Source organism: Gopherus evgoodei, chromosome 22 (assembly GCF_007399415.2).
Source record: "Gopherus evgoodei ecotype Sinaloan lineage chromosome 22, rGopEvg1_v1.p, whole genome shotgun sequence".
In the NCBI taxonomy this organism is placed as follows: Eukaryota; Metazoa; Chordata; order Testudines; family Testudinidae; genus Gopherus; species Gopherus evgoodei.
Genome location: NC_044343.1, coordinates 11,336,457 through 11,347,008, shown reverse-complemented (window position 1 = coordinate 11,347,008; position 10,552 = coordinate 11,336,457).

The following is a 10,552-nucleotide window of genomic DNA, read 5'->3' as shown; positions in this document are numbered from 1 at the left end:
AGGGGCATGTGCCCAGGGCCCTGCCTGCCAGTCACCCAAGTGGTGTCGGACTCTGGAGCCTTGTCGACACACAGAACTGTTCTGGTGTAAAGCCATATACAGTTATACTGGTGCAGCCCTGCCGGTCCCTTCGGCGGCGTTACTGCAGGAGGTCCGCCAGTCCCATGGATTCGGCGGCAATTCAGCGGTGGGTACGCCAAAGCCACAAGGCCAGCGGACCTCCCGCAGGCAAGCCACCGAATCCGCGGGACCGGGGACCTCCCACAGGCAAGCCACTGAAGGCTGCCTAACTGCTGTGCTTGGGGCAGCAAAAACCTAGAGCTGCCCCTGGGTACTACCTACAGCTTATTCCGCCACAGGAAGGGCAGTGAGCTATACACACGTTACCTTTATACCAGCATAACACACTAGGGCTTGTACCAGCATAACCTGATTGGTTCAAAAGCCACCTCCCCTCACTGAAATAGTTATATCGCCACTCAATGAGTTTGCAGACCAGGTTTAAACTGTTACTTAAATTGTGTCTAGCCCTTGTGGCTGTGAAGACAGCCTGGGGGGCGGAGGGAAGTGAGTAACCACCGCCGTGATGCATGCCTGAGTCTGCAGACAGTTTCCGGCTGAGAGAGGGACCCCTGGCCCCTGCACTCCCCACCGCGGCAGACCAGGTTCCTGCTGTGTGGGGAAAGGCTTGGATGCCCCTGAGCTCTTCAGGGTGTGTTGCCCCTCTGGTGAGGCTCATGCGCAGTCCCCACTTTGGCCTTGTGGCTCCCAGGGTCGGAGTGGGGGAAGCATGGGAGTGTCTCCTAAATGCCACTAACTCATGGCACCAAAATGAAACTGCACTCAGGGCACATCTGTGACCCTTCTTTGCCATGTGCTTTCATCAATGAAGCAGTTAAAAAAGTTGAGGTGCAAGGATTCATTATCGGGCAGCTGAGTAACAGGAACGAGGCACATCACATTTCTCAGAGGCCCTCCTACTCCTGGGCTAAAGCCAACTTCTGCCTATTAGGGGGCAGGCGGCTGGAGATAGGCAGGATGGTCTGATGGGTCTTGCTATGCCTCTGGAGGACAAGATGGCCGCCTCCAAAGAGGGCCACTCACCTAGCCCAATACAAGTCCTGGGTTAAGAGATCCTTGAGACTTCCTTCAGGGTTTGACAGGAGCATTCATATGCACGGGGCAGGGGAACAGGTCCTATCGCATTCATGCCTCCTTTTTTAATTCCCTTCAGCGACACAGGGCTTGGGGCAGTTATGAAGCCATCCTGGAGAGGGTCGTCATAACTAACAGCCTTTGGTGGCTGCTTGGGTAGTGGAGCCAGACAGAAAAGCTAGCGATAGGCATCAGGCAGAGAGTAGCTAAAGGGCAGCAGAATGCCGGCCGTGCTCTGCAGAATGGGGCCCCTCAGTTCCTATAGGGACATTTAGGTTAAGGTTAACAAGGTGACCACCAAGCTGTTCTCAGCTCATTGCACTGTAGCACCCCCTACTGGTTTGTTGGCAGCAGTCCCTGGGTTCCGGGACAAGAGAGAGCAGCAATTCCAAGGCAGATTTGTAGTAAACTGCAGCAGCCAGCATGGAACAGTCTCTGCAGGGTGTCTCAGACAGCAGGTGCTTTGCTGCCAAGTGAGATTGTCTGGCATGTGGAGGGGACTAGAACTGAGCACACAAGAACAATAGAACATAAGGCAATAAGGCACTTCCCCCTACTTCCTATCCTCGCTCCAGGCTGGTAGTGTTGGCGGTTGTTGAATAGCTGCAGTTAAACCCCAGAGTCAGCTGCATTCTGAAAGCAGATGGGATCCCTACATTGTTCAAGAGGTTTGTGCAAACCATGGAGGTCTTGCAAAACTTACCAGACACTTACTGACCAGATTTGGGGATGCAAGGGTTAGGACAATGAACTTGTCAGCTCCTGTTTATACCTGAATATTGGAGATAGGGCTATCTAGCCCTCCTGAAGTCTAGTTTTCCTGGGTCTTTCTCCACTGTGACCAGCTCAGTGCCTGCACCATGATTATCAGCTTCATGGCTGCCCATAGGACTGGAGTCTTGTGTTAATTCCATCACTGCTGCTTGGGGAAAGCAGAAGCAGAAGAGGTGGCGCGATGCCCGTCTGCAGACTCAGGAAGACAGACAGCACTGCATCAGGCCAAATGGCATCTCTGCTTCAAAGGCCGTGCCTTTAACTTGGGCTCAGACGTTTAAAATTGGTGTAAGTGAGCTTTTACACACCCTGAGATCAGACTTTTCCCCACATCTTTGTAATCAACGAAAGTAGGATTTTTTTAAAAAATCCCTGTGATGCTCTGTACCTCGGGGGAAACACTTACACCCCCATGTTCATCTTTATAAAATGATTGTGTGATACACAAAGTTTGTCATGTTGCGTGTCTTCGGAAAGCTCATAATGCCCTGATCATGGTTGTTATAGTGATTGATTGTTACTGTGACATTACAGTCAGGTTATAATTTCATGAATATAGTTATGAGGCTGAAAATGTATCTTCATGGCTTAAAGCAAGCCCAGGCAAAAACTCTCCAAGAGCAGAGAGGCAGTTCACACCTCATCAGGGCATGGATGGGACAAACCCAGGCTAGCTTTACAAGGAACAATGGACACTGGCTTAGGCAGCAACAAAAAAATCTGTTAGACCAGGGATGGCCAACATGAGCCTGAGAAGGAGTCAGAATTTACCAATGTACATTGCCAAAGAGTCACAGTAATACATCAGCAGCCCCCATCAGCTCCCGCCCCCCCCCAGCACCTCCCACCCTCTGGCAGCCCCACCGATCAGTGCCTCCCCCTCCCTCCCCGCACCTCCCGATCAGCTGTTTCGTGGGGTGCAGGAGGCTCTAGGGGGGAGGAACGAAGGCACGGCAGGCTCAGGGGAAAGGGTGGAGTGGGGGCAGGACCTGGGGCAGAGCCAGGGGCTGAGCAGTGAGCACCCACCGGCACATTGGAAAGTTGCCGCCTGTAACTCCAGCCCCAGAGTATACAAGGAGCCGCATATTAACTCCAGAGCCACAGGTTGGCCACCCTTGTGCTAGACCCTCGAGGGAGTCACCCCCTTCCTTTACCAAATCTGACTTGTTCTGCTTTGACTTAAAATCGATCTTTATAGTTACTGAATCTGTTTGTTTATTCTACCTGAAGCAGTGCGTTTGGTCTGCAGTGGGCAGAGGCTCCCCCTGCGATAACAAGCCTGGTACATATCAATTTCTTTGTTAAATTGATGAACTTATATAAGCTTGCAGCGTCCAGCGGGCATAACTGGACGTTGCAAGATGGAGGTTCCTAGGGTTGTGTCTGGGACTGGAGATATTGGCTAGTGTCATTCGGTTGCACAATCCAAAGCGCAGCTTACATGCCAGAGGCTGTGCGTGACCAGCCCAGGAGTGAGGGTGCTCACAGCCGAGCGGGGTAAGGCCAGCTCCCAAAGTCAAGGCTCAGAGTGACCTAGCAGACCACGAGTCCAGATAACACTAGAGGGGAACGTCACAGTCCCCCAACAGCATTTGCGGCCCAAACGAGAATCTGAAAGTGAAATAGATTTTGCCAATTTTCATTGTCCAAGGCCAGAGAAATGCAAGCAACAAATTAGTGACAGGCCGCCAGCTAAGTTTAAAGGGCCGCTGTCGATTGAAAAGGCACGACAAACGCCCCCTTTTCTCAGCGCTCGAGAACAGCCGCTGTGCGCTCACGCGGGCAAGGCCTGGTTCTCCAGACTCTCCGCTTTCGTTTGAATATCGCAAGCAAGGCTGGAGCTGTGGAGAAACGCTCAGCTGCTGTGGGTGAGGCTAACTGATGCAGAAATGAGGCTGCACAGTGCCTGGAACCCGGGCTCTGAGCCGTGGGAGCTGCCCCCTTCATCTCACTGGGTGGCTGACTCAGATGCCCCCCAGTAATCATTTAAATGTCAGCGCTGTTACCTGTTGTGTTTCTCAGGTAAGAAAGGCGAGAGGAGTCCCGGATCGACAGTTTTCTGTGCATGACGGCTCATTTTACATCCACCTGCTCCCTAGCACACTCGCTCACAAGCCCTGCTCGCACTACAAGGACAGGCCTGAGTCATAAAGCCGGGATCCAGAACCATCCCAGGGAGTGTTCAGATCTGGGCCTAAAGGATGAGCTGCTACTTTCCAACCGCCCTCCTCCCCCCAACTGGGTTTGGATGTGGGGCTTTGGTCCTGCCTGTATTGTTCCCCGGTGTTTTACTCTCTGGGGGAAGGGAACCAGTGACTCAGCACACGTATTCTCAACTTGGGGGGCACAATCAGATTTCAGGGGGTCCCAACCACCCTCCCTCAGTTTATAATGAGATGGGGGGGGGCTCCTAGGTCGTTTTCCTCTTGTAACAGGGCACAGAATGGTTGAAAGCCACTGACTCAGGCAGGCGTGCACCAGAAAGCCGGCACGTTTGTTACACGCCTTGTACAAACTCCCCTAAGCAGAACCTGGCAGCAGCAGCAGCTGGCTACTCCTCTCCTGCGGGGTGACTAGCACCCCACTAGCATGAGCCAGGGCCAGACTATGAACAAGCCAGAGCTGGTGATGGCACAGAGCATTAACAGCTGCCATAGAAACAGGTGAAGGGAATCAGGAAGTGAAAGTGACAACGTCTGTTCCCTGGGCGGAAGAGTGGGCTGCGTTTTAGCCTTCCTTCCCAGGGCAGCCACCCGCAGCCCCATGGCCAGAGGGGGATTTTGTACAGCCCCTCAGGCAGTAATGTAGCCTCATCCAGACACTGGGAAACTCAGTCTGTAGTGCAGGCCTGGCATCACATGGGGAAACGGGGGTAATGTTCAAAGTGAGCAACTGGAGTGTCGGGCTCCGGCCAACCTGATAACCATCTCCCCAGGCTGCAGCCACACAGCCCAGCCCCGGCTTTCCAGCACCCTAGACAGCATGGGGCAAGGTGCTGCTGCATCCAGGAAAAGCCGGTCCCTGCTGCTAAGCCTGAGAAATGCTGAGCTGCCCAAGTTTAGTTCCAACTTAATCCATGTGCAAGGGGACAACAGTCCCCTTGCTACAACTCAGTGGAGTGTTTTGGTTGCTAGCTCCCAGCACCAAAAGAAAGGAGAAGGGTCAATGAGAAATCAGAACCCTGAGACTGACAGTCCCCAGGAACAATGGGGAGAAGATAATGCTCCAGGTAGCCTGATTGACAGGGCAGGCAAGATAATCAGGGAGACAGCAGGCCAGGGTGGGGCCCGTCCTAGGAGCTGGAATTGCCTGAGTGGGGCCAAGCTAAGGAGAGAGCAGGGGCCCAAGCAAAGCTAGGAGCAGAGCCATGGCCAGCCAGAGAGGCCAGAAAAGCAGCCCAGGAAGCGGGTCAGAGCTGAGAGCAGAGTCATAGAAGCAGCCCAGGGAGCAGAGCTGCAGCAACCAGAGCCAGAGGGGCCAGAGATGCAGCCCAGGGGGCTGGAGGCAGAGCAGCAGCAGCAGCCGCTGTGCTGAGACAGTGTGGAGCTGAAGCCCGGGTTGGAGCCGTCCGGAGCTGGGTGCAGTGAGCAGCTGGGGAGAGCGAGGGGGAGCCTAGGCAGCGGACCCAGTGCAGGGAGGCACCCCCAGCCAAGAGGCCTTGGAGGGGGATTGTAACCCTGATGGGGTGGGAGCGACGCTGGGAAGAAGGGCCCTGCCACTTGCCTGAGGGCATGTGGCCACCACCAGAGCAAGTGTCCAACCTGCGGCGTCCCTGCAGCACGACCACGGTCTGGGCAGGAGGCCTGGGACGTGAGGAACGGACTGTGAACTGCCCTGACATCGCGGAGACGCTGGTCGTGACATCCCCGTGCCACAGAGCGGGGTGATGGTTTTCCTTTAACCTTTCCCATGTTTTCCTTATTTTTTTACATTGGTTGCTGTTCAATACATTGTATTTGCTTTGAGCTGTATGCAATGATCAGGATCAGGGAAGCGTCCAGAGCAGAGAGAGCCCCCAAGAGAGGGGACACCCTAGCCCCTGCCCTAAGTGACCATGACAAGACTGGGGGTCAAGCCCCCCTGGAATCCTGGGGCCAGCCCTGTCGGGGTTGCAAGGACTGTGCCACATGGGAGGGAGGAAGGGGAGCCCTCAAGGGCAGGGAGGCTTCTGGGTAAAGGGAGTGGGAGCAGGAACTCAAATCCTTTTTGATCCTTTCTCTAGCCCACTTCACCGGGGCGTGTATAAGCCAGGAAAGTTCCCCACAATAGCGTGACCATAGCCCCACTTACACATGCACATTCTCGGGCTGTGGTCTCAGATGGGGCAAGTACAAGTAATAATAATGCAAGATGGGGCCCGGCTTTGGCTCCCTCGCAATCCACAAAATTCCCGCTAAGCCCCATAGGCACCTAAACTCCCTCTGCACTTAAGCTTCTGACGTAAAATGTTCCTGCCGTGCCTACGTTCCCGCCTCTGGGCACACAAGCTGGTCCCAAGCCAAGGGGAGATGGGTGTTCAGCCGCCTAAGTCACATGCAGGCCCCGCTCTGATAGGTGCACTTAGACACTGCTTCTCAAGTCGGGTCCTGCTCCAAACCTGGCCAGAGGAGGAGACCCTAGCACCTGCCTTCTAACGTGAGCCCACGGGTTGGGGCATGTGCATGGGCAACCCAGGTTCAATTCCCCCATCTCCATTAGAGGTCTCCCCCCTCACCAGAGCATGCACCAACTGCTGGGTGATGGGCCACCCTCATGGGGGGTTCCCTCAGACACTGTTCCATGGTGGGTAAGAGTGATTGGAGCAGGGGAAGTGGACCTGGGGTCTCCCACTTGCCAGGTGAGTTCCCTAATCGCTGGGGTAGAGTCAGTCCCACGCGCTGGCCCACTGTGGATAAATATTTTGATCATCACTGGGCCGGACTCAGGGGTCGGAGGGCCCTGCTGAGCCAGGGCAGATCCCTGCTCGAATCTTTTCTCCCTCTGGCTGACGGGAGAATGGAACTGGGGTTTGCCACAGGCCAGGTGAGTGCTCCAACCACTGGGCTAAAGGGGGGTACCACATTCTCCAGGGCCGTGCTTAGGATTTACGGGGCCCTACGCAGTATTATTAAACTGGTGTCCCTACGCCGGCGCATTCGGCTCTGTGAATATGACCCCTGCCTTCTGCCTAGTAAGGAGACTGCAGCGCATGCTGGGTGTGCAGGAGCTGATGCGCTCTTACCTGCCGTCCTGGTCATAGGCACAGACTCTATGGGTGGGTGCTCCGGGCCTGGAGCACCCACGGGGAAAATTTAGTGGGTGTAGAGCACCCACCGGCACCAAGCTCCCTCCCTCTACCCTCCTTCCCCCACACTTCTGGTGCACCAGCGGCCCTGCACTTACCTACTCCTCCCTCTCCTTCCCAGTGCTTCCAGAGCACCACAAACAGCTGATTTGCGGGGTTCTAGCTCTGTGAGGGGGGGCAGGAGCGGGGATGGGACACACTCGGTGGGGGTGGAGCAGGGGAGGGAAGCGGAGGGGTGGGGGCTGGAGGGAAGGGGTGGAGTGGGGGCAGGGCCTGGAGCAGAGGCAAGGTCAAACACTCCCTGGCAAGATGAGAAGTCGGCACCTATGGTCCCTAAATTTTCAGGTGCCCTATGCAGCCACGTATGCTGCATCTACCCAAGGACGGCCCTGGCCTTCGCCTCTGTCCGTTTTGCATGGCACGAGACAGGCACACAAGAAACACCTTAGTCACTTACGCCATTAGAACCCCGGAGAGGGGGTCCCGTTCATGGATTCCTAACAGATCTAGGCACTTTCTTGCTGCTCAGACTTAGGCGCCAATCTTCAAGAGAGAGGCGGGCAGGGCTTATCTCACAAACCCTTCATCAGTGTCTCCCACTGGCTAGCTTTGTCTTCCCACCAAGCACTCTGGTTTTGTGGATTGTGTTCCTGGGCACCTGTCTCTCCCCATCCATAGGCTAGAGAGCCTCGGCGTCTAACTCGGCTTTGCAAATCCCAGAGCGTTCCTGTGGTTGTCCAGGCGCTGTGACACCCAACATTGCAAAGCCTAAGTCCCTTTGTAGGTCCCACCCTAACTGACTAGCCCAAGGTCACAGGAAAAGTCCTCAGCAAAGCAGGGAATTGAGGATTCTAACCACTGGACCCTCCTTCCTCTCCTGCTTATGTCACTTCCTTAGTCCCCCACTGCTTGCCAAAGTCTTGCAAGAGAAAGTTCAGCTGGACCTGACGCATCAAACCCCAAATAAACTTTAGTGCTCCCTCAACCTTTAAGGAAACCAAAACAAACTTTGAGGCCATCTTTGTGGCCCCTAAACCCGCCGGGAAAGGGGACAAACAACCCAGGGGCTTGCTTTGCAACTCATCTTTATAGCCAGAATAGCCGTAAGGCCTGGTTTTCAGATGTGCCGAGCACTTGCAGCTGCAACGGGAGCTGCTGGTGCACAGCACCTCTCACAACCAGGCTTTGAGTGGGGTGAAAAAAATCTTGTCATGCTCGGAGGTGGGGGGAAATGCTGTGAGAGTCCATGCATGAAACAATGTGACTCTGTATGCAAGGGGCGGGAAGGCGGCTGCTAGGCAACGAGGGAGGGTGGAGCAGACGTGGGCGTGTGTCTGCCACGGGAGAGGATTGGCAATGGTGCAAACCAGTGGTGGAGGAGGGGCCCAGAATCGACTGAATGCCGCAAGTCAGATTCCTGGATGTGGAATTTTCTGGGGCATCAGCCTCGCTAGGAATCGTTCCTTGCCATCCTCACCCGACGGCGACCAGTGCCCAGTGCAGATGCTCTCATCCCAGAATAAGAGTTTCCCTTCTCTGGTTTAGCTCAATCCACTTCCATCTCTCCTGCGACAGCTCTTCTGGTCAATTTGCCCATGTTAGACAAGCCCCAGTGTCATTCTACTGGTATAATCTCTAGTGTGGACACAGTTATATTGCTATAAAAGTGCCTTATACCAGGTGCCTTATTCCTCTTCCCGTAGGGGAGTGGCTATACCAGCATACACCAGTATAACTGTGTCCATGCAAGATGGGCTGTGCTGTTTAATGCACCTGCTCTAATTAAAGTGGGGCTGATTCTGTATGCTGGCAAGGCCTTAGATTTGATCTTGTGCAACTGACGTCAAAGTTTTCTATTGAATGGGTTCAGGAGCCGACCCTTAGCTCCTGTAGAGTGAGCGATCCCCTCGGAGCTTCCTCGCTTACGTGGCGTTTGCGCACACGTCAGTCGGAGGACTTGGCCAGACAAGGAGTCAGCGCACAACCAGCTGGGGTGGGAGTCTCCCACTCAATAACTTCCATGCATCCCCGCAGCCTGTCCCTCGTGCACTTGGACGTGGTGCGCTTTGAAACAGGGACCAGTCTTCACTGGGGGTTGGGTCCGCACGGCCACAGCGCCGGGGTGGGGATTTTCCACATCCCTGGGGACATAACTATGACAACCTATAAGTGTAGACCAGGCCTAAGAGCATCCACACGGGATTTAATGTGGTTTAACTAACCCGTTTTAAAAGTTAATTCGAATTGACTTGCCTGAGAGCCCCATGTAGACAAGGCCAGGCCAGCAAGAAGGGGACAGAGCCTTGCTGTGGAAGCTGGTAGCAAGCTCCCCACCTCCCAGCTGTGTGACACCTGCAAAAGGTGTTGAGAGGCGGTAGCCTGATTGCCCACCTCCCCTGGGGATGGGTGTTAGCCAGACAACGTAGAGCCTGACATAAGGATCAAAGATCCAATGGTCCTCGCCTTCCCTGAGGCTGCTGGCTCAGACCCAGGGCAAGTTAGAGCAACCCCAAGGTTCCTCCTAACTTATGCCCTACCTCAGTGGTCCCTTGCAGCATGGACAAACAGCCAACGTGTCACAGTCTGGCCATGCATCCTCAGGCCTCCAGCTCAGAGCAGCCCCTAACCCCGAGGGTGTTCCCGAGGTGGGGCTTAGGGCTGCAAAGAGACCACTGAGCATGACGAATCCCGCAAACATGGACAGCTGCTACAGAGGGGAACCCATTCAGCATGAGCCCTGCGGGCTGTGGCTCTGGGATCGCCCATCAAATAGCTTCCAGTCCAGCCTACGTGCTGCTGGAGAAGGTTTGGTGGAGGCAGTATTGGAACAACGCCCCCAGTGGACATGCAGCCAGGCAAAAGAGTCCTTTTGTTCGTATAGCTTACGCCAGCGTCCCAGACAAAATAACTAGCGCTGGTTGAAAATGTTTCGACGGACCATTGGAAAATGGAGTTTGGTCAAAAGGATATAAAAGGTTGTTACAAGGAGGAGGGAGAAAAATGGTTCTTCTTAACCTCTGAGGACAGGACAAGAAGCAATGGGCTTAAATTGCAGCAAGGGAGGTTTAGGTTGGACATTAGGAAAAACTTCCTAACTGTCAGAGTGGTTAAGCACTGGAATAGATTGCCTAGGGAGGTTGTGGAATCTCCATCATTGGGGATTTTTAAGACAAACACTTGTCAGGGATGGTCTAGATAATACTGTGTCCTGCCTTGAGTGCAGGGGACTGGACTAGATGACCTCTTGAGGTCCCTTCCAGTCCCATGATTCTATGAAAATCTAAACGTTGTGCGAGAACGTGTCAATTTTGAAGACATTTTCCACATGAAATGGACTAA